Source organism: Scyliorhinus torazame, chromosome 17 (assembly GCF_047496885.1).
Source record: "Scyliorhinus torazame isolate Kashiwa2021f chromosome 17, sScyTor2.1, whole genome shotgun sequence".
In the NCBI taxonomy this organism is placed as follows: Eukaryota; Metazoa; Chordata; class Chondrichthyes; order Carcharhiniformes; family Scyliorhinidae; genus Scyliorhinus; species Scyliorhinus torazame.
Window position 1 is genome coordinate 49,836,471 of NC_092723.1, and position 23,966 is coordinate 49,860,436.

Sequence of the window (23,966 nt, forward strand, 5' to 3'; positions counted from 1 at the left end):
TTCAGAAATACAGCAATTCGCAACCTTTCTGAAGAGAGAGAAAGCCCTTTCCCCTGAGTGCCCATGGTTCAAACTGAGCTCCTTGGGTCTCTGAAAATCATTCCTCTCAGGCAGGATCCCAATACCAGCTGTTAACAGGCAGAATACGGCATTTTGGCCAATTCATAGGCCACCAACCAATCATTCGAACTGAGTCCAGCCTCACCTCTCGGGTGCCGAGAAGTCTGGGTTCTGCTGTCCAAAGCTAGCAGCACCACATGCTATGTTGCAACTTCTTGAATTCCTCATTCTCTCTGCTGCTTGATTTAAAGATCTATGTCCATTAAGCATCTATGGATCAAAAATGATAACAGCAAAAGTAAAGAAAGGGAATTAACATACCTCTCTCCCTATAAGGAATGAAATGTCAGGGCACAGATATTTCATTATGAGATATATGCAAGGCAAGTCACAAACACGTACCACCCAATTTTATAAGTTCCCTTCCCAGTCTACATTGGTTACTAATCAGTCCATAAACCTTTGACAAAGCATCTGCAATCACATTATCCTTTCCAGGAATATGTAAATTTTTAACATTGCACTGTTGTAATAATAAACCCCCAAAGGAATAATCTGGATGGCCAGCACCAGTTCGCTCACTAACATGGTCTTCAATCTCCCAAACTCTTACTTGGTCTGTGGACCACAGTGCTTTTGCCTGTTTTTGCAACATCTCCAACGTGCATTGTATTTCAGTCTCTAACTGAGCCAGACTCTGTGGTTTTAGTCGAGGTGGACGTGGTACGCTGCCAGTGAGAACAGAGAATCCCACTGGAGAATTCTGGAGCGGTTGATTAGGAGACACTGGGTTCTACAGAAATAGCTAAAAAGCTGTCCAATTTTGTTTTAACTTGTGACTCTTACTGAGCTTTCTTCCATCAACAGAGAGAGAGGTCAATCTCTTTTCCTGCAAGCTGCCTTTGCAGGTGTGACTGCTGTTTTTTTTTTGTTTCTGTTTCACACACTCTGAAACCCAAGCATCGGTACACAGTGGTCTGGTCTGCAGGTGGCTTTTTATCCCAATTCCTTGTGTATTCCTGGAAGGGGAAAACCACAAATATATCTGGGATATATCTTACTGCATGCTCATAGTTTCTGCTGAAATTTCATAGAATTTACACTGCAGAAGGAGGCCATTCGGCCCATCGAGTCTGTAACGGCTCTTTTTTGAAAGAGCACCCTACCTAAGCTCACCATCTCCACCCTATCCCCATAACCCAGTAACCCCACCCAACATTGAGGGCAATTTTGAACACTAAGGGCAATTTAGCATAGCCAATCCACCTAACCTGCACATCTTTGGACTGTGGGAGGAAACCGGAGCACCCGGAGGAAACCCACGCGCACACGGGGAGAACGTGCAGACTCCGCACAGACAGTGAATCAAGCCAGGAATCGAACCTGGGACCCTGGAGCTGTGAAGCAATTGTGCTAACCACCATGCTACCATGCTGCCCCAAATGGTAAACTGCTTTTATTATCTCCACAGGTGATTACAGTTCAATTTTTGCCTTGCCCTCCTTTGAAATGTCTCTGTCCAAAAAAGAGTGTGACATTTCATTATCTTTCTTGAGCCTGTTTACAATCCTCTACATCGGAACTCAGACAGCCATTGAATTACATTCTCAGCATTTACATTCTCAGCCATCTTTGGCTTGTATGTCCATTTTAAAAAATACATCTCTTACTTAAAAGTCCAATGGATGCAATTTAACAACCTCGTCCCGCCTGACCTGGTGTCGGGACAAAGGCCACTGAATCTCGCGAGAGGCATCTTGTGGGATTCGTGACACTCAATGTCTCGTGAGGTTCGGTTGAATCGCGCGAGATGTTGCGATCTGGATTTCACGCTTGCTGGGCAGGATCCAGATATGAATTCTTAAGTGATCCTTTAGGCTCATTTAAATATGTAAATATGTATTTGTCAGATTCTCCCAGCTGCCTCACCTGGGACAACTCATTAATGTGCTGTTGAGAACTGGTCCACATAAACATGGATCAGGTGTAACGACCCTTGGGGGTGGTCTCCCAGGACATTGGAGATTCCTGGGTGGTCGGGGGCAGGGCACTTTGGCACTGCCAGCCTGACACCTTGACACAGTCACCCTGACATTGCCTGGGTGGTACTGTCAGGCTGGCAAGGGCACTTGCCAGTGTGGCCGTGCCAAGGATTAGGGCTTGGGGCCGCCATGCCATGAGGGGGGTATGAAGGGGTGGGGGGTGAAGGGTGGGTAAGAGGGAGCATCATAAAGGTTGAGTGGTAAAGGGTGGGATCCTGAAAGGGGTGGGTCGGGAGGCCTAAAAAGGCAGGCCCTCAGCGACTCCATCGCGGCATGTCCTCACTTGTTGAGAGGGGACATTGTCCATAGGTGGGGGACCCTCCAGCTCAATTAGAGATCAGGGCACTCTTTCAAAATGTCCAAGCTCTGAGGAGATGTCTTGCCAGTGACTTGGCTCCACACTGTTGAAAACATTTCTAAGTATGGGCTAGACCGGGTAGGAACTCCACAAGGCCCAAAAAAATGACTAAGGCACGATCTAGCCAAAAATGAACAGAATCCGTTCGGGTTGAGTATAGAGGGGTTGTTCCCGGTGATAACGACCCCACTATCTAATGGCACTCTTGTATTTTCGGGCCCCAGCAGGAAACGCACCCCCCCCCCCCCCCCCCCCCCCCACCCCCGCCGCCATCACCAGTTCTAAACGGTGCTCAGCTGGGGTCTCCTGACAAGGCCGGTAGATCCTGGGAGCCAGTTCAACCTGGCCTTGGCAGAGTTAAGTCAGTTTCCAAACTCACTTAACTCTGCAATTCTGGGTCCCGCCTATTGTGGGGGATCCAGATCGCAATGGCTCGTCAGATCTTGTGAGGCGTAACGACCATCGGGAATCCCGGAGAGGCCTCTACTGGCCGCATTCCATCCCAATTCTTCCGTGGATGAATACCGGTGTGGATCTCGCCCAAATAGCCAGCAGAAAACGTCCTGCCAAACTACCCAAAATGAGACTGGATATGGTTTGGTTGAATTCCGCCCAAAACGTCTGAATGTAATTAGGGTTATGATCCATCATTGTGATAGTGTAAATAGAGAGGCAAAGAGAATGCAAAAGACTAATGTTAAAGGAGGAGAGCAAGAGATTCCTTAATGTTAATATTACTTCAATTTTGAAACCAATTAACATCTCATCTCTATTTTAGTCACTGTTAAAAAAGATAATTGCTCAATGTTTACACTTAGACAAGCAATTTTAATTGTTAAGATTGTGACAATGGAGCGAGATGTGGCTGGATTCTCCGATTCTGAGACTAAGTGCTGACGGCGGCGTGGGAACGGTGGCGTTTTACGACCGATAGAAAGGGGCAAAATGGCCACCGATCCTCCGTCTGGTGGGGGACTAGCACGCACGCAGTGTAGAGCACCTGGTTCTGGCTGTGAATACAGCTGGAGAATTGCCAGGTCCGCATATGCGCACGGCAGCGGCCTGCAGTGGCTGCGCTGTGCAACATGGCACCGCCCACGCGTGGACCCGGCCTGCCAAATAGTGCCCCCCCTTTGGCCAGGCTCGCCACCCCCAGACCACCCCTCACCAGTGCCCCTAGCCCCTGCCAAAGCCCCCCCTCAACTGTTGTGGCACCTCCCCTGCGCGAGTCACCGGCTCGGGCCCCATCACCTCCGCCTCCCTCGGGGTGCACCATGGCCCCTGGGGTAACGCCTGACGCTCCCCCGGCTGCCAGTTCTGGAGGCCCACTCTGACCTCGACCAGGGTCTGGATGCCCGAGGCGATGGAGCACAGGGAGTGGACCACCTCCGTCTGGGACTGCGCCACATCACCCATTGACTGTGCCACCACTTTCTGGGTATGTGTCACATCAGCCAGTGACTGCGCCATCTCCCTTTGGGACTGGCTACCTCCCTCTGTGTCTGTGCCACATCAGCCAGCACCTGGCCAATGCCACCGCCAATGTTCCGAGTCATGGTCAGCTGTGACTGGGCCACACTCGGGAGTGCCACTGCAATGTCCCGATGGCTTTGGCTCATAAGTCACTTTGCTGATTTGCAATCAATTTTTTTTCACTGACTTATCTTCAGCTCTCCTTTCTCAAAGACAGGGAAGCTCTGTGAAAACTCACTGCTCACAAAAAGGCTGCCCATGTTATGATCTGGTCACCTTATTGTTTAACGCTGTGCAGCAGTAAACATGGAATTCCAATCACATGGGACACGAGGGGCAGAATTTTAGTTCCTGGCATGGGACCTGGACATGGGTACATTTCTGTATCCTGACCCCCTGTTGCATTCGCATCAGCTGTCCAGTGTGATTTTTGAAGGGGTAGCCCAATTAATAGTCTGGATATGTGCATCACTCTCCGATTACGTTTAGCAGCTTGGCTTCTGAGGCTGGTGTGTCTCCAGCACTCACAGATTGACAGCCTCACTGTCAGAGATGGGAACTGCCAATGTGTGTAGGCGAAAGGGGGCAATTTATGATGGAGACACCCTTCAAAGACTTTGCAGACGGCTAGATTAACACTGCCACAGATGCCAGACTGCAATTGTGGAGGGTCAAGCCTGTCACAGAGTGGCATGTCTGTGGCTGCAGATGCAACCATTTCCATGGGCATGGGGAGGCTTTTAAATCAGTGCTGGCGCATTGCCCCCACCTCCACCCATGGGACGTGCTCCACACCTGCTGACTAAAGATTCAGTCGGGAGCCAGCCCGTGAAAAAGCCAACCAACCAACAACTCGGCAGCTTAATTGGATCGGGGAGGGCAGGCCTTCCACCCCCTGGTGGGGAGTGAGTCCCGCCATAGAAATCTTCTGGTCAAATCGATTGGTATCACGTTTGAGCAGTGGCCACTGCTGAGACTAGAACCAGTCCCCAAAGAAAGAGGAAATTATGGAAACTAAGGTTGGGGTATAGGCGGGACCGGACTGGCAGGTTCCAGTGAGGAATTTGTGGGGGTGGGGGCCTGGGTTTGAGGCCAGTGGGAGGGTAGAATAAGGGGTGTGATGTTGGGGGGTGGGGGCGGTGTGCTCTCTCCGATAAGCACAGGGGACCCTCAAAGGATAGCTCACTGCCTCTTGCCCAACACTAGTCCCCCCAATAAAAGCTGCTGGGTTACTTGATTGGTGTGGGCCTCCCCCTGATGCAGGTAAATAGGGGTTAGGGGAATATAGGGGTTAGGGGAATGATGGGGACTGAAGTGACCATTTAAGATCCTCTGTAGGCCCAAGGACAGGAGGGCTGCCTGAGGCCCCCGCTATACAGGGGCTGTGGGCATGTGGCAAACAGGCCACAAGTTTCATGTTATGAGCCCCTATCCCACCCCCCCACCACCTTCAAACACACTGGTGGGTTTGCAACAGACATGATGGGAGTCTTGCTGTCGAGCATTACTTGTATAAAAACTATATTTTAGAACACAATCTAAATATTCTCTTGTCAGTTTTAACTCCAACACACCTCCTTCCTATTCTGGGGCGGGATTCTCCATTAATGGGGCTATGTCCCCATGCCTGTTAAAAAACGTGCGCGAATCACTCTGGACTTACCTGGAGAAAGTCCCTAGTTAATCTTCTACCTGGATGAGGCTAGCGGGGCCCTGGAGTGCTCCTCGGAGCTCCGGCTGTCGATACGGGGCTCTGCATTTCCGGTCGGGGGTCCGCGCATGCGCACGGTGGCGGCCCCTTGCGACATGGCCGACCCACACCGCGGACCGGCACCAAGAAGGTAGGCCCTCCCCAGATCGCAAGCGCCCGCGGATCGGTGGCCCCTGATCGATAGCCTAGCCGTCCTGGAGGCCTCCTCCAGTGAATGATCCCCGTACCCCCCCACCAGGGCGGCCGCGGACTGAGTCCGCAGCTGCCACACCGAGTGCCCGCCTTCAGGTGGAGTTGAAACTTGCTATTACCAGCAGAGGGTGCAGTAGTTCTAAACTTTTTGTGAGCTGTGTCATTGCTATTTGAGCACTGATTATAACACTTAGAGTAGTGATTGATTAGCATTCTGTAATATTTTTATTAGCTCCAGCTCAATTTGAATTTAAAGTTATATTTAATGGCCTTTCAATATTACCTAAAATAATGTGGATGTTGACATTTACAGATCAACTTGCAGTGGGATTGCTTATACGTTGGATAAAGTGTATTCCTGCTCATTTTCTGGCACTCTCCTCTTCAAAGAGATGGGATGAATGATGTTTACTATCCCTAGACTTGAAGAATTGGGGTCTTTATTCCAACCAGCCTGTCATGGAAAAGTGATGTGGTTTCACTACCGGATTTCCAGGAATTAGACGCCATGCTCATACTCATAATGTGAAGCCATTACACGACCAGTAGGATGAAGACAGTCAGAGAATAGATTCATGACTCAGAAAGTCAAAGAAATGGCTTATAACGTAACCTGAAAGTAAATTTACTAAAAGGAATAATACTCCAGTGACACTAGTTTGTTGCTTCCAATAACTATGCCACAGAGTGGTAGTGTATGGGTAAGTGTGGTACCACAGTCCCTTTAAGGGGTGAACTTGCGGTCTCATATGATAGTGTCTAAGCCAATTGCATGGGGGCGTATGAATCCTGGCCAATCGCGTGCCAGCGCCAGTATGCGGAGGGGTAGGGCAGAGTAACACCTGTACATAGTTACTCCGTACCAATATTGTGCTTGTCTTTATCTTCCTTAATAAAACCCTTTTGGTTTACACAATATGTCTCGAGCGTGTATACCTCGAGCCACAGTAAGCACCTGAGATATTCTTCACACGGTAGCACAGTGGTTAGCACTGTTGCTTCACAGCACCAGCGTTCCAGGATCGATTCCCGGCTTGGGTCACTGTGCGGAGTCTGCACGTTCTCCCCGTGTCTGTGTGGGTTTCCTCTGGGTGCTCCGTTTCCTCCCACAAGTCCCGAAAGATGTGCTGTTAGGTAATTTGGATATTCTGAATTCTCTCTCCGTGTACCCGAACAGGCACTGGAATGTGGCGACTAGGGGCTTTTCACGGTAACTTCATTGTAGTGTTAATGTAAGCCTACTTGTGACAATAAAGATTATTATTATTACATAATGAATACCCAATTAGAATTCCACAGCCTCTGAGAGATATGCCAAAGCAGGTTGGGCTCTGTACTGATGGGAAGGTGAAAAAAAATCAGAGGGCGTGTTAATTTACGGTAACTTTGATTTCAGGAAAAACTGACTTATGCTTGCCAAAACATTTCCCAAGTTTCACCATTCAACCTGAAAATTATGTGTGGTGCTGGAAGATATATTTTGAGAAAGAAATAGAATAGTTTAACCCTTTTCCTCCTCAATGTGTAGCGCAACTCACATCCTATCTTTGAATATCTGGAAATATCAAGATGCAGACCGCTATTGTGTTCAACAACAGAAGCCTTGGTAGAGTGTGTGTGTTTCTGATTTATCTGGAAAACATACTGCTGATGATAATTGATGAAATTAGGTAATAGTAATGACAATTGTGATTAAGGTTAAAATTAACAATTAATGGAGATTGGTCATTTTAACTTCATTACAATGCAACATTTGTAATTTTAACTTCATTACAATGCAACACTTCCTTATTACCGAATTTCATCTATCGCCCTCCAGGGTACCTTTAAAAAATTTTCAGGGCTAAACAAAAGTATCCAAACTCCACCGCAGTCTCTCTTGGTGAAATAAACGTTAACGATGTTCTGATATTTAGGTTAATACGTTCAGTGAGTGTTTTAAAACTGAAATTAATTCTCAACAATTAAAGCTAGACATTCTTTCCTTGTTGCAGGCCCTCATTACAACCATGCATTTACAAAGAAATCTATCAAGTATGTAACTCAACCTTCTCTCACTTCCTCCCAACCTCCTCTCCCTTTATAATCATTGTTCTGTTTGCAAAATCAGCCTTTCAATTTCCAATGAAGCAATTTCCTTATGAGATTTGTCTACTCTAATTATGGTGTTCCTGAAGTTTGAAATAAATTAATATAATCAGACAAACTGAGTCGCCAAACATGTATGGAGAACATAGGCTTTTATTTCTGAGAAAAGAGGCGTGCTATCAAAGCTTTTTGTCTTTCACTCATCTGGCCAGATTTTAAAGAATAGCAATTGTAAAGGGAGCAACAATTTATTCTGCATGAGAAGAGAGTGGTTGGCAAGCAGAGTCTGCCTGGTTTGAATTTAAACAAAAGCCACGCTCCCTTTTTAGGGCACCAGCTGCCAGAAACCGGTAGGTTTACTCATCCAAGCCAATTTTACAAGAAGATGCGTGTGTAGAGTAAGTCAGTGTAGGATGGTTCAATGGGAGGAGGGGATCGAGGTGTCAGGGGGATCCGGGGAGGTTGGGGGCATGGGGAGAGTATTCGGTTGAGGTGGTCAGGGGGTTTAGATGGTTGGGGGGGCAGGATAGTGGGCGGTGCATGATCAGCCAGGGTGGGGTGAGTAGCCGGGTGGTCAGGGAGGTACGGGGGAGAGGGATATTGTTCAGGGGGGGGCCAGAGGGTGGCGGGTAGTTGAGGGGTTAGTCATGGGTAGGATAATGTCTGGTGGGTCTGAAGCGGTAGGCACAGTGAGGGGGATAGTCAAGGGGTTGTGAATAGTTTAGGGGTGAGGAGGGTAGTCTGGGTGGGAGGGCTGTTAGAGGGTGGGGTAGAGCATTGTTAGGTAATCCTGAGGATTTGGCGTAATTAAGATGTTGAGGGGTAGACAAGTGGGTGTTAGGGTAAACGGGAGAGAGTGGTGGTAGTCAGTGGGTAATCAGGGGGCCATAGTTGGTTGGGGCGGGGTGGATCCAGTAGCGCGTCAGCAGCATAGCAACCCAGCATTTAGAGCTGGTTTCAATCCTTCCAACATTCCCTGGATAATTATTTTGCTAAGTGTGACAGAACGACCTGAAGTCTCCGACCTTAAGTTGGAGTTTCTGAGAGGTACAGAGGCAGGGTAATTGCCAAATGGAAGCTGAAATTTCCCAGGCCATTAGCATGCAGTTCTTGCACAGGGATTTCTGAGGGGTCCCTCAGCTCTTCTTCTGGGGTACCTCACCTCTGTAGTACGCGTCTCCGGACAACCGAATAAATGGGCCCAAACAGAGGCAAAGTGAGGTTGGGGAGAGCAGGCAACTAACCTATTCCTCGGAGGCAGATAGGCAATTAATTATTACAATGAGACTCCAAGCCTCATTTTTACCCACCATTTTGAATTTTACTGTGACTGACCGGGCTAACCAGAAATTAAACCTAGGAAAACTTTGTTGGACCCAGGAGGTAATATGTCTTTCTACCTATCAGCTCGATCTGATCATTCCTCAATCTTTTAAACGGAAGGAAATACAATCTACAGCTATGCAACTTATTCTCATAATTTAACTCTCCCAGCCCAGTATCATTCTGGTCAATCAGCACTGCACCCTTCCCAAAGCCAATATATTTTCTCATATTCTCAAGTGTGTGGCTTGCAAAAATTACCACATCCCAGTCTTTTTATCACAACTTTAATCAAGCTTTCAGACTTGGCTTAAATGAAGGATGTAAATAGAATTAGAGTATCTTATCAAAACCTTTTAGTGTCTAAGAGAAGAGTATTGCTTTGTGTGAGCCAAGCACGATGACTTGTATGTGAGCTCCAAAGTTCAAATGTGACTTACCAGTTTTGAAACTGCTTTGTGCTGGTTTATTGAGCAGATTAATTTGAGGGTGAATCACCCTGGCAAAGAAAAACATGTAGGAGAGACATCTGATCCATCATAAGTAATGTAAATATACTGGTTTATGGGTGTGGCAAACCAAAGTCTTTGTAGATGTGGATGATACTTGGGTGTGTCACTTAATTTCAGTAACAAATACAAGTAGCCCTTGGGCTAAATGTTCCCCATCAGAATGATGAATCTGTGTTCCAAAGAGCAGCCAAGTTTATCCCCTGATCTGTGTCTGTGTGAATGTATTAAAAAGGTAGCATTTGTGCAGGAGTTCTCCTGACCTCTCCACATACTTGGGCTGTATCAGTTTTATACTTCTCTTGAGATTCAGCAGACATTATGATGGGAGTTTAGAAGGCTATCCATGGAATTATACCTCCAGTAGCAGCCATTGAGTCATTTGAACACGAGATGCTTGGCAATTTTACCAGATCGATATTATCTACAACAGTGATGGGCAACCTAGGCTAGTGAGTGGGCCGCATGAGTGGCCCTCCTTCATCTCAGTGGGTCGCAAGATTGAAATCGGGCTTGTTCTCTAACTAGGGCCTTGAATGAGACTGAATACATTTAATACATGCCGAATATTTCATCACAAGTTAGAGAAAATGTTTCATAATTCACATATTAATAGAACTGTTATTAACTTCTAGTGATAAAAACAAAATAAATATTTGCACTTGATTGGAACAGAGGGAGCACACGGCTCCTACATTTAATGCTGTGAGCAATAATCACACACCTCACTTCACTTGCCCTTGCTTTACATACGTATCACTTCAGTCATACCGGTAGGAAAAAGCTACGTGGATGGAAACCAGCGGAACGTGACAAATCTGCACGTGGGCAACAGTCAACAAAATGTCTGGTGGGCCGCAATCAGAATCCCGATGACCACATATGACCACCAGGCCGCAGGTTGCCCACCACTGGTCTACCATCTGCGTTCATAAAAGTACCTGCAGGCTGCTTCCCCAATATAGAGGTTCCAGCTAAAAGCAATAAAATATTCGCCCATTCAATAATAATAATCTTTATTAATGTCACAAGTAGACTTACATTAACACTGCAATTAAGTAACTATGAAAATCCCCTAGCCGCCACACTTTGGTGCCTGTTCAGGTACACTGAGGGAGAATTCAGAATTCCATACATTGGTGAAGCAGGGAATTGCATTGTTTGGGCTTTTTCCCTTCAGCTTGATTTTTTTTTGTGCCATTAGCTTTCTGGAACTAATGAGCTGATAATGATATGGTGAGGGCAACTAAGCACATGGGGTCTTAGGGAACAAACAGTCTATGTCCTCAATCAATGAGATTTTAAGATTCAGAATGCAAGAGAGCTCAAAGAACGAGGTGGGGTAAAGCCCAGTCAAATCAGATTCAGAAAACAAAATAGACAGAAAGAAACAAAGCTTGTATTAAGGGAGAGAAAGAGAGAAGGTAAGTAAATATAAGAAAAAATCTCGAACATCAATTTTCTACATGAAGGAATTCTAGGATTGAAAAGGTTAAATTATTCCTTTTCTGGTCCAGAGAGGTTGATTGGTACTGTATTAACAACAATCACGTTTTAAAGATGTACTTGAGCTATTAAGCTCCAGACTTGACTTCCTGATTTGAATTTAATGGGAAATCAACGTGAAAATCTCACAACCTTGAAATGAATGTGAAGCCAGAAAGTGAGATACCATTTATGCAAAGCATATGATGGAGCTGGGGTAAGTCAAGCAGCATTTTCTGGAGTTTCACGACTCACGTCGCATTTCTTCATCCCCTGAACTTACTGGCCAATTGTCACATTGGTAATAGTGCCGATCATTAACATGCCATTATTTTTTTCCAGTAAGATCTGTCCTAATAGGAGCGACTTTAATTTCAAGTATAGAAATTACTGATTGATTGGGTGGTACAATAGGTTAGACTCTGTTATTTCACTTTTGGAAATTGAATCCCATCCAGTCCAGACTGATGAAGCAAAATTCTCCTCTACCATTGCCCAGTTACCAACTATGCTGATCTGCACAGTCAACTGTTTTAATTCCTCTTTGCACCAAACTCAGGAGGACCAAGAATGTGTTGTTCTCAGAAGGAAAGGCGAAGAGTACAGCTTTAAAATTTCTTGATCATCATCACTGACTCCAAAAAGGCAGAAATTCTAGGCCTGATGTTAGCCTCTCACATCTCAGGGGAACTCAACTTGCTGTGGTGGTGGATTAAAATGCTGGAGCCATGATGCTCTAACTGAAAATGTTTGACAGAATTCAGCGCGGAATAGTGTTAACTTGCACTTGGCAGAGTTCAAAAGCGTTCTTAAGCCATATGAAGTAATCAGTGAACTGAAAACCACATCAATTGCAGACATTTAGCTCTTCGGACTGTAGAAACCACATCAATTGTGACCAGCAATCATTCACCTGACATCATTGCTAGTAAAGTACTTCCAGACAGCAATGCTTTAAAGTGTACTCACAGCAGTAGCTGCATTTCAGCACTCATTTGGTGAAAAACTCTTAAGTCCCAGCTAAAACTGCTGTACTTGGAAATAGTGCATGCAGGAATATAAACATTGGCTACAATTCATATATAATTAGAAGCTTGTATTTCAAAATTGAAAAAAATCTGTATTAATTTATTGACAGAATTGAAAGTTTCATACATATTTTGCATACATCAGGACAACTGAGAGTGGCGGGGAAGAGGTGGGAGATTATCATAGAATTTAAAGTGCAGAAGGAGGCCATTCGGCCCATCGAGTCTGCACCGGCTCTTGGAAAGAGCACCCCACCCAAGGTCAACACCTCCACCCTATCCCCATAACCCAGTAACCCCACCCAACACTAAGGGCAATTTTGGACACCTAAGGGCAATTTATTATGGCCAATCCACCTAACCTGCACATCTTTGGATTGTGCGAGGAAACCGGAGCACCCGGAGGAAACCCACAAACACACGGGGAGGATGTGCAGAGTCAGCGCAGACAGTGACCCAAGCCGGAATCAAACCTGGGACCCTGGAGCTGTGAAGCAATTGTGCTATCCACAATGCTACCGTGCAGGAGAGATGTAGTGGGGATGTGGTAGAAAGGGGGGTAGTGAAGTAAGGTGATGGGGAGGGTGAGGGGAGAGAGGGGGTAGGGAGAGGGGTGAGGTAGGGAATGGAGGGGTTAGAGGAGGGAGGGAGGGGGTAGGGAGAGGGGTGAGGTAGGGAATGGAGGGGTTAGAGGAGGGAGGGAGTAGAGTAGGGAGAGTGTATGTCTGGGGAGGCGGGAAGGAAGAGTGTGAGAGGGACAAACATTCAGGGTGTAGAGGGAGAAATGGAGAGAGGGTTGGACGTGGGTGAGAGATGGACAGATAAGCGTGGAAATAGAGAGTGTGTGACAGATGCAGGGGGAGAGGGAGAGAGTGACAGACCCACTAGGGAAAGAAGGACAGGTGGGTGGAAGAGGGAAAGAGGGCCAAATGTGCAGGTGGAAGAGGGACAGGCATGTGAGGGAAAGGGGTAGGTACAGGCATGAGGGAGAGGTAGAGGTAGAGAGGGACATACATGCTCCAAGAACTCATTTGGGGTTGGGGTTGTATGGCAAGATTGTGGTTTTCATCTACGCACTGAGCAATGTATTGTTTTCTTGAAGATATGTAATTCATAGAACATAGAAGATTACAGCGCAGTACAGGCCCTTCGGCCCTCGATGTTGCGCCGACCTGTGAAACCACTCTAAAGCCCATCTACACTATTCCCTTATCGTCCATATGTCTATCCAATGACCATTGAATGCCCTAAGTGTTGGCGAGTCCACTACTGTTGCAGGCAGGGCATTCCACACCCTTACTACTCTCTGAGTAAAGAACCTACCTCTGACATCTGTCTTATATCTATCTCCCCTCAATTTAAAGCTATGTCCCCTTGTGCTAGACATCACCATGCGAGGGAAAAGGCTCTCACTGTCCACCCTATCCAATCCTCTGATCATCTTGTATGCCTCAATTAAGTCACCTCTTAACCTTCTTCTCTCTAACGAAAACAGCCTCAAGTCCCTCAGCCTTTCCTCATAAGATCTACCCTCCATACAAGGCAACATTCTGTTAAATCTCCTCTGCACCCTTTCCAATGCTTCCACATCCTATAATGCGGCGACCAGAATTGCACGCAATATTCCAAATGCAGCCGCACCAGAGTTTTGTACAGCTTCAACATGACCTCGTGGCTCCGAAACTCAATCCCTCTACCAATAAAAGCTAACACACCATACGCCTTCTTAACAACCCTCTCAACCGGGGTGGCAACTTTCAGGGATCTATGTACATGGACACCGAGATCTCTCTGCTCATCCACACTGCCAAGAATCTTACCATTAGCCCAGTACTCTGTCTTCCTGTTATTCCTTCCAAAATGAATCACCTCACACTTTTCTGCATTAAATTCCATTTGCTACCTCTCAGACCAGTGCTGCAGCTTATCTATGTCCCTCTGTAACTTGTAACACCCTTCCGCACTGTCCACAACTCCACCGACTTTAGTGTCAGCTGCAAATTTACTCACCCATCCTTCTACGCCCTCCTCCAGGTCATTTATAAAAATGACAAACAGCAGTGGCCCCAGAACAGATCCTTGTGGGATACCACGAGTAACTGGACTCCAGTCTGAACATTTCCCATCAACCACCACCCTTTGTCTTCTTCCAGCTAGCCAATTTCTGATCCAAACTGTTAAATCACGCTGAATCCCATGTCTCCGTATTTTCTGCAGTAGCCTACCGTGGGGAACCTTATCAAATGCTTTACTGAAATCCATATACACCACATCAACTGCTTTACCCTCATCCACCTGTTTGGTCACCTTCTCAAAGAACTCAATAAGGTTTGTGAGGCACGACCTACCCTTCACAAAACCGTGTTGACTATCTCTAATCAAATTATGCCTTTCCAGATGATTATACATCCTATCTCTTATAAACCTTTCCAAGATTTTCCCCACAACAGAAGTAAGGCTCACTGGTCTATAGTTATCGGGGTTGTCTCTACTCTCCTTCTTGAACAAAGGGACAACATTTGCTATCCTCCAGTCTTCTGGCACTATTCATGTAGACAAAGTTGACTTAAAGATCAAAGCCAAAGGCTCAGCAATCTCCTCCCTAGCTTCCCAGAGAATCCTTGGATAAATCCCATCCGGCCCAGGGGACTTATCTATTTTCACACTTTCCAGAATTGCTAACACCTCCTCCTTATGAACCTCAAGCCCTTCTAGTCTAGTAGCCTGAATCTCAGTATTCTCCTCGACAACATTGTCTTTTTCCTGTGTGAATACTGATGAAAAATATTCATTTAGCTCCTCTCCGCTCTCCTCGGACTCCAAGCACAACTTCCCACTACTGTCCTTGACTGGCCCTACTCTTACCCTAGTCATTCTTTTATTCCTGACATATCTATCATTAGGGTTATCCTTGATCCTACCTGCCAAAGACTTCTCATGTCCCCTCCTGGCTCTTCTGAGCTCTCTCTTTAGGTCCTTCCAAGCTAACTTGTAACTCTCGAGTGCCCTAACTGAACCTTCATGTCTCATCTTTACATAAGCCTCCTTCTTCCTCTTGACAAGTGTTTCGACTGCTTTAGTAAACCACGGTTCCCTCGCTCGACCACTTCCTCCCTGCCTGACAGGTACATACTTATCAAGGACACGCAGTAGCTGTTCCTTGAACAAGCTCCAAATTTCCATTGTGCCCATCCCCTGCAGTTTTCCTCTCCATCCGATGCATCCTAAGTCTTGCCTCATCGCATCATAATTGCCTTTCCCCCAGATATAACTCTTGCCCTGCGGTATATACCTATCCCTTTCCGTCACTAAAGTAAACGTAATTGAATTGTGGTCACTATCACCAAAGTGCTCACCTACCTCCAAATCTAACACCTGTCCTGGTTCATTACCCAGTACCAATTCCAAAATGGCCTTGCCTCTCGTTGGCCTAGCTACATACTGTGTCAGGAAACCCTCCTGCACACATTGGACAAAAACGGACCCATCTAAAGTACTCGAACTATAGCGTTTCCAGTCAATATTTGGAAAGTTAAAATCCCCCATAACAACTACCCTGTTGCTTTTGCTCCTATCCAGAATCATCTTTGCAATCCTTTCCTCTACATCTCTGGAACTTTTCGGAGGCCTATAGAAAACCCCTAACAGGATGACCTCTCCTTTCCTGTTTCTAACCTCAGCCCATACTACCTCAGTAGACGAGTCCTCATCAAACGTCCTTTCTGCCACCGTAATACTGTCCTTGATTAATAATGCAACCCCTCCCCCTCTTTTACCACCTTCCCTGAGCTTACTGAAATATCTAAACCCCGGCACCTGCAACAACCATTCCTGTCCCTGCTCTATCCATGTCTCCGAAATGGCCACAACATCGATGTCCCAGGTACCAACCCATGCCGCAAGTTCATCCACCTTATTCCGGATGCTCCTGGTATTGAAGAAGACACACTTTAAACCACCTTCCTGCCTGCCGCTACACTCCTGCAACTTTGAAACCTTACTCGTGACCTCACTACTCTCAACCTCCTGTACACTGGAGCTACAATTCAGGTTCCCAAGCCCCTGTTGAACTAGTTTAAACCCTCCCAAAGAGCATTAGCACATTTCCCCCCCAGGATATTGGTACCCCTCTGGTCCAGGTGTAGACCATCCCATTTGTAGAGTTCCCACCGACCCCAGAATGAGCCCCCATTACCCAGAAAACTGAAACCCTCCCTCCTCCACCATCAGATTATCTTTTACCATTTTCTGATCTTCCCCTTCAGACAGAGTGACCACAAAGAAGCGACAATGGAGGCAAAATAAAAAGGTTTAATTACACAGTACTATTATCTACAACTCCATTCTCTGAAGGGTGGCCCGCCATCGACCCACATCCGGGACGGGGGTTTTATGTCCGCTGGTTTCCAATTGTTAAGGGGAAGCCCCCTGTCCCCCTCCCCATTGTATTCATCCAAAATCACAGGAAATCTAACAGTCCTCAACACTGACTTTCGGGAGGGTTATAACAGCACATGAAACTTGTTGGGATGTGCAGTTTGTTTGGCCACGCATGGCCTGGATTTTGGACAGGACCCTGGAATATGGTGACTCCTCCCATCAGCATGTTGAGCTCATCGTTATTGCTGACAGCGAGCTGGTGGCGATGGAGGCTGATGTGGTACGTCTTCGTGTTTCGGGGTCACAGTGTCCATCCAGCACCCAGATCTCAGTGATCAGGCACCTAAGAACAGCAGCCAAGTAGATGGGGGCGGTTAAGAAAGGCTTTCCAGGATTTTGACTCAGCGACAATAAAGAAATGGCTTGCTAGGATGGTATGTCTTGTGGAGAGGAACCCGCAGGTGATGTCTGCATGCGCCTATTCCTTCTATATTGGAAAGTACTGTCACAGATCCTTGGTGAGTTGCTAGCTTTCTTAGTTCCATATATACTTCTAAATTTAATTCCACTTCACTGTTACTTGTCAGTGGTACCACATTTACATTCTTACTTATATTATTGACTATTTATTTACTGTGCCCCCCCTCGCCCATCCCTACACCCCCCCCCCCCCACCCCCCCCCCCACTCCACCCCCCCTGGGGGGTGCATCTGGATCCTGCATTGGCCATATTTCCCGTGATTCTTTGCAAGTGGTCATGTTTCCCTTTGTAAGTGGCCATCCCAGATGGCCACATCCCATCCTTTTGATCCCAAATGCAAAGCGTGGTGGATCACACTATTGGTCCTTCATCCGTCTTTGGTGTGCCGGTTACCCTTGGTCAAGGACAGGTTCTACACTACTCTGTCCTATGTTTTTGGAGCATTTACCTAAGTTTTTAATACATCACACATTCATAAATTCTAAGGGGCCACTATAAACATTTCATCATACATTTAACTTCTTCACACAAGGGGAACCTCTAATTGTCATTACCTAAACTACACTCATGCTGCTGGCAAATAACTAAAAGGAACTTATATTACAATACAAAAATTTTAAACAACAGCAGCATCACATTTCTACTTAATTCATTACAGTCACAGAAAACGCAAACTTTATTCATCAGAAAAAGGGGTTCAAAATGTTTGTGGGGTCTGTTGAATTCCAAGAAATGGGGTTGGAGTGTATATATCGGGGACCGGGTGGCTCTCCTTCGCCATTTGCGGAGTCTAAGTATCTGAAAGACACTGCAGAGTATTGCTATTACCAAGAGGGCTTTTACTGAAAGGAGAGGGAATACCACTTTACAATGTTTTCACACCATGTGGAGGTACCATTGTTTATTTTCATGTGAGGTGTGGTGTCCGGGCTAGGGGTATCGTGTTGTGTGGTTATGTTTGGGGCCAGTGTGGTGTGGGGTACAAAGGCTGTTAACGCGCGCAACTGTAGGGATCCAATGATGATCATAATAGAGGTCATCAGTACTGTCTTCATCTTGTCTTTTTGTTCTTTGTTCTTCATAGATTCCTGTGGGTGCAAGCATAGTATCTATTATTACCCTTGGTTAATATCTCGTTTTGTTTGTCTTTCTCTTCTGAACTTCAATTACCCATTAGAATCGTCACCATGTGTGACTTCCTCATTTAAAAAAAAACATTTTGGAGATAAGACATCCGGGGGAAAAAAAATTCTGTTAAAGTGCAAGGAATCTCGCAGCTTGTGGTCGATGCATATAGCAGTAAATTTTGTTACAACCAAGTGTATTGAACATGTAAATAGCAGTTGGGGTAGCAACCAAAGAGTCGCTGAAAGTAAAGAGTTGAGTGCAGAGACTGTGACAAAAAGCATTCTTTAAACTACACTAAAGAGCAGATAAGGGGAAACAAAGACCTGCCACGGACAGTAAGGAGTGTTAAGAACTTTTCCAAATTACTCGCAATGACGGGAACATGAGGTGCGTGTGAGCTGCGGCAGGGCAAGAATGGGTGGGATTCCTCGGGTAGGGCGGTGATCAGTGCCGTTACTCAACTATCTGGGTGACCTTACACGAGCGGAAAGAATTTGTAATGTATGGACTCCGACAATGTGCAGAAGAGTAATCATGACTGCATCAAGAAATTTAGTGAATGGGCGACATTAATTAAAACATGTGAGACTGGAAGAATAAACTGTATCAAGAAATTCCATGTCGAAGTGACATTTACTAAAACCATGTAAGATCAGAAAGAAAGAAAGCGGGCAGGCTCCATCAGGAAATAGGACACCGTAAATCTCAGTCGGTAACTTTTTCTCATCATCTGGACACCTCAGGGTTCAGTATCAAAAAGCGTCGCAAAAGGGTTACCGTAACAGGAGTCAGACTCTGAGTCATCACCACCTCCCGGTTGCCAAACTCGTGTCTGGCATTTCCGTGCCGTGGCCGTGTGGGCCATTGTGGGATCCGAATCATTGTTCCGTATTAATCAACAAGAGTTATCGCGGTGCCAATGGGGAATTCTTTGGTCATGAGGGGCGGTAGCTACAAAGGGCAAATTTCTATTGTCGGGCGGTGGCGGTGGCTCTGGCTGTGGAAGGGGATATTGGGGGCCAAACATGTCCTGGTCGTGGTTCCAGGGGCTGGAGTGATTGGAGCCCGGGTGGTTGTGCCATTTGTCATTGATCAATAAGTCTGGAGTGCTGTCGCTAGCGTCTGAATCAAGTTCAAGGTGGAAAGTCGTTCCTGCGGGCGGGGACAAGGTCGGATCTGTGGCGTGCTGTCCTGGCTGGGGGAGAGTTGGTCTCGGTTGTCAGTGGGTGGGGCATACTCGTCTGCCATTGCCAGGGAGACATGGTTCGAGTGGATGCATTGGGTTCCATAAAATTTAAGCTGATTGATTTGGAACCAACCTGATTTTCCATTAGGGTACGTTATTTTGTATACAGAGGGGATCACTTTATCCGAAATGGAGTAGGGTCCTGCAAATTTAGGGGAGAGGAACAAACTTGGGTTGTACAGGGAATCCATCACTCGCTGACCGACTGTATACTCTACTGGGTGGACTGTTTTATCAAAGCAGGCCCTACTCTGCTTTTTTCTAGCACCTAGTCGGACAACTGCAGCGAGCTGGGCTGCTTGAATATTTTCCGTGACCTGTTGGACTGCTTTTAATAAATATCCAGTTCCTTTCATGGGTCATCCAGTCATGAGGGTGTGGGGGGTGAAGCCTGTGGAACTTGATACTGTGTTCCTAATAAACATAAGGGTGAATGGGAGAACCGTGTGGTGTTGTGCTGTTGCATCATTTTCCTAATAGTAGCTTTCAGGGTCCGATTCATACGTTCCACAATACCGCTGGATTGTGGGTGATAAGCAATATGGAACTTCTGTTTTATGATGAAAATTGTCATGACATTCTGCATAACTCTGACTGTAAAATGAGAACCTTGGTCCGATTCAATGCTGCGGGGGAGTCCCCATTGTGTAAATATCTGCTGCATTAAAATCTTGGCTGTTGCCTTAGCCATGTTTGTCCTGGAGGGAAATGCTTCCACCCATTTTCTGAAGGTGTCGATCATGACCAATACATATTTAAAACCATTTCTGCAGGGGGGGAGGGGACCAATGTAATTGAGCTGTAAATTCGTCCATAGGCCATTAACGGGTCGGGTGTGCCTTAACTGTCCTTTCCTGGAGTACCTTTCTGGATTGTTCTGTGCGCAGATTAAACAATTGTCAGCCTGTAATTAAATTCTAACTCCGGCCTGCTCGCTTTTCTGCCTTTTTGCTAATCTAAAGAATGCCTTTTGTCCTAGATCTTGCTTACTGTATCATATAAATTGCTTGCCTTAGCTTTGTAAAGCGGGGACATTTGGAATGACTGTGGTCTCTCTAATCCCCCCATGTACTTTGTATTAAATAAAGGACCTTTGGCGAAAACTCGAAGTGCTGACGTAGAATTTCTTCAACAAATTGGCGTAGTCGTGTAGTTTCCCTAATTTAACAGGAAGTGAACCCCAAAACGAATCTCTAAACAGGACTCAGCTGAAAGGGAGAGAGCCATAGCGTGACCCCAGCTGAAAGGGGGGTCTGTGGCTCGGCAGCCTTAATTACTGGCCAGTGAATCATGCTAGGAGAGTTATCTTAATTAATAAATTAATGATAGCTGCATGAGAAGAACAAAGGTACGTTAGAGACTGAAAAAAACAAACAAACTGAACAATCAGCAGGCTTCAAGATTCGCAAAAGGACTAACACCGGTGAGCACTCCTTGTAGTATTTGTTAATAATTTACCATGGCCCTTGTTGTTATATGTGTATGCTTTAAAGTATTTTTAAGAAGCCAAGATGGGCCATGAACTCGGATGCCCCCTCACAGATCGTCCCAAAGCCTCGGTAAAGACTGAGACCAGGTCCGGAGCGAGAAAGAAGGTGAACTCCTTAAAGAAGACAGATAAGGGAGTCAAAATGAGTAAGAAAATGAAAAGAAACAAACGTAAAGCAACGGAATGAGGTAGGAGAACTTATATGTCCCACATAGGAATCTAATGAAGCTGACCCCCTCTCGGGAAAAAAAACAGAGGAGTAAGAGTAAATAGAAGATGAAGGTAAAAATGTAACAGATGGATTCCTATCTGAAGGGAATTCAGATTTGATTGTAGCCGTGAGATACGGCTAACGGTTAACTGTGATATTTGTGAGCTGTAAGAATCTGTGTGTTTTGTTTGACCAATTAATTTCAGTCAATGCACGAAGTGCTAAGTGGGTTGTATTTTTTATCGTCTGTCATTGTGAGTCTGAGCTTATAACTTGTGATTTTTGTTGAGATTTCTCTAATGCACTGAAACATTGGAAATTAAAATCAGTTTAAAAGAAAGAAAATGCCTTAACGAATAAAAGTAATTGACTATGAATAAGTTTTTAGATTACGTGAAAAGACGTAAATGGCATCATTCCAAGTTCTGCGCCCCCTTAGGTTCTGCAGGAAACATTAACCATTTCAGCAGACAGTTGACCTTTTCTGAATTGACAAAGAAAAACATACGTCTCTAAGAATGGCTAATGCCTATAAAATCAATCATTGGAAATTGACTTCAATGTATGGTATTTATAGCCTTTCCCAGAAATTGTTTTGCTGCTTCGAAAATACTCTTGTGGTGCATCTTGGCCAGCTTTGAAGGATGGGATTTCTGTCCCACCTGACATAAATGGGGGCTGGGTTCACAATAAGGATAATCAGTGGAATGAAGGAAATGAGTCGCTCGAACACTGGTTAGCAAATAGAGGGAAAGAGGCTATCATGCAAGGTGCCAAGAAGCATTTAACCCCCAGAAAGGATGTACCCCACCTAGCGACACCTTCCCCTATTAGGCAGACAGACACTCTGAAAATTAGGAGCGGTAATACATTGCATTGATAATGGAATGTTTATAGAACTGTCTCAGGATGAGCATGCATACAATTTACAAACGCAAAGTCACGTAGGAAAGCAGACCTCATTGCATATCACTCTTTTTTATTTTTCGGTGTTGTGGGATTAGAAATGTTAGTACAGTTGACCCATAGTCAGAAGGACCTTTTTAGGATGGGTTTAACTTCAGAACCCCATTTAACATTGGCCATAAGACAACCCGCAAAAGCAAAGCAAATAGGAGAAGTGATGAAAGAGGCCAGAAAAAAAAATAATACATCAGATTGATGTTGAAATGGACGGATTAAATTGCCTGATAGAGTTTTATGGCAAGCAGCAGGGTAGAGTGATCTGGAAAGAGGAACAATGGCCCACTATATTTGAAAGACAACAACCGCACCGAAACAGCCATCATTTACTTCCTTCAGTCCTGGCCCAGGTACTGGCACATCTATGGGCCCAACATAAAAATCATGTTGGAAAAGTACATTCTGCCCCAGCGCATAGGGTGCAGTTACAGAAGAATGTTGCTCTGTCCTGCTTAAAACGATACTGGTTGGTGCCGGAAGCAGAAAAAGGGATAGAGGGAGTGATCAATGCACTATTACAGCAAGGGGTGCTGAAGAGAACACAAAGCCCCTGTAACATCCCAACACTCCCCATTCCAAAGGTAGGAAGACCCAACGAGTGGTGGTTTGTGCAAGATCTCAGAGCGATCAGTAAAATTGTTATCCCTATTGCTCCATTGATGCCAGACACAAATGTCATTTTGTCTTCTATACCACAAACAACGGATACTTTCTCAGCCTTTTTCTCCATACCAATGCACCCAGAAAGTCAATATCTATTTGCCTTTACATATCAAAATCAACAGTATTAAAAAAGACTTGGACGAGTGCCAGTTGTCTGCAGGCTCAATATTCCCTCAATCTGATGATGATTTATTGATAGCATCAGAGGGAGGGCTAGTTTGTCAACAGAATACCCTCTTGTTATTATCACATCTGGCAGAAAGAGGGCATAGGGTCTCAATGGACAAACTGCAATTCTGTCAGGAGACAGTTCAGCATTTGGGATTTCAGCTGCAGCAAGGACAGCGGAGACTTGGGTCTGAAAGGATACAGGCTGTAGCAAGGGTCCTGATGCACCGTCAATTACCACAAGACGAGAATGGAGGAACAATCGAGGCTTTATTGAACAAAATGTTGTGCCTCCTGTAGCTGGAAACAGAATGGCTGCAGCGCAGGCGAGCACACGCATTTATACGCCACCTGCTGGGCAGAGCAAGTAGGCAGGGATTTACCACCATACCTCTAATATACGGGCAGTGCCGTAATACATCTAATATACCACTAGTGGTGTTCACTACATTCACCCCCTGTTAAAAAAGAGAGTCCGGCGGCGGTGGTGGAAACATTACAAATTAATTCTGTCGGGGGCCATGATCTTCCTCCGCGATCGCCTCAGTCCTGGTGGTGATGTGGGTGCCGATGTGGTCACCTGCGACTCTGGGAGTGTGTTGTCCTCGTCTTCATCGTCCCTGAGTGGATCCAGTGGGGGGACGTATCCTGCTGGCATGGGGACTACGGTGTGATTCGCTGGAGGGAGGGTGAGTGGCGCAGGGGTGATTGAGGCAACTGGGGGGGGGGGGGAGGGGGGCGGTGTCAGGTCGGGGGTCGTGGATGGGGATCCAGTGGGTGCCAGGTCCCGGAGGGAGACTGTGTTTTGGCGCCCGTCGGCGTGTGCCACGTAGGCGTACTGCAGGTTAGTATGTGAGAGGTGGACTATTTCGACCAAGAGGTCCGACTTATGGGTCCGCACATGCTTCCGGAGGAGGACGGGTCCAGGAACTGTCAGCCATGTTGGGAGCGAGACCCCGGAGGTGGAC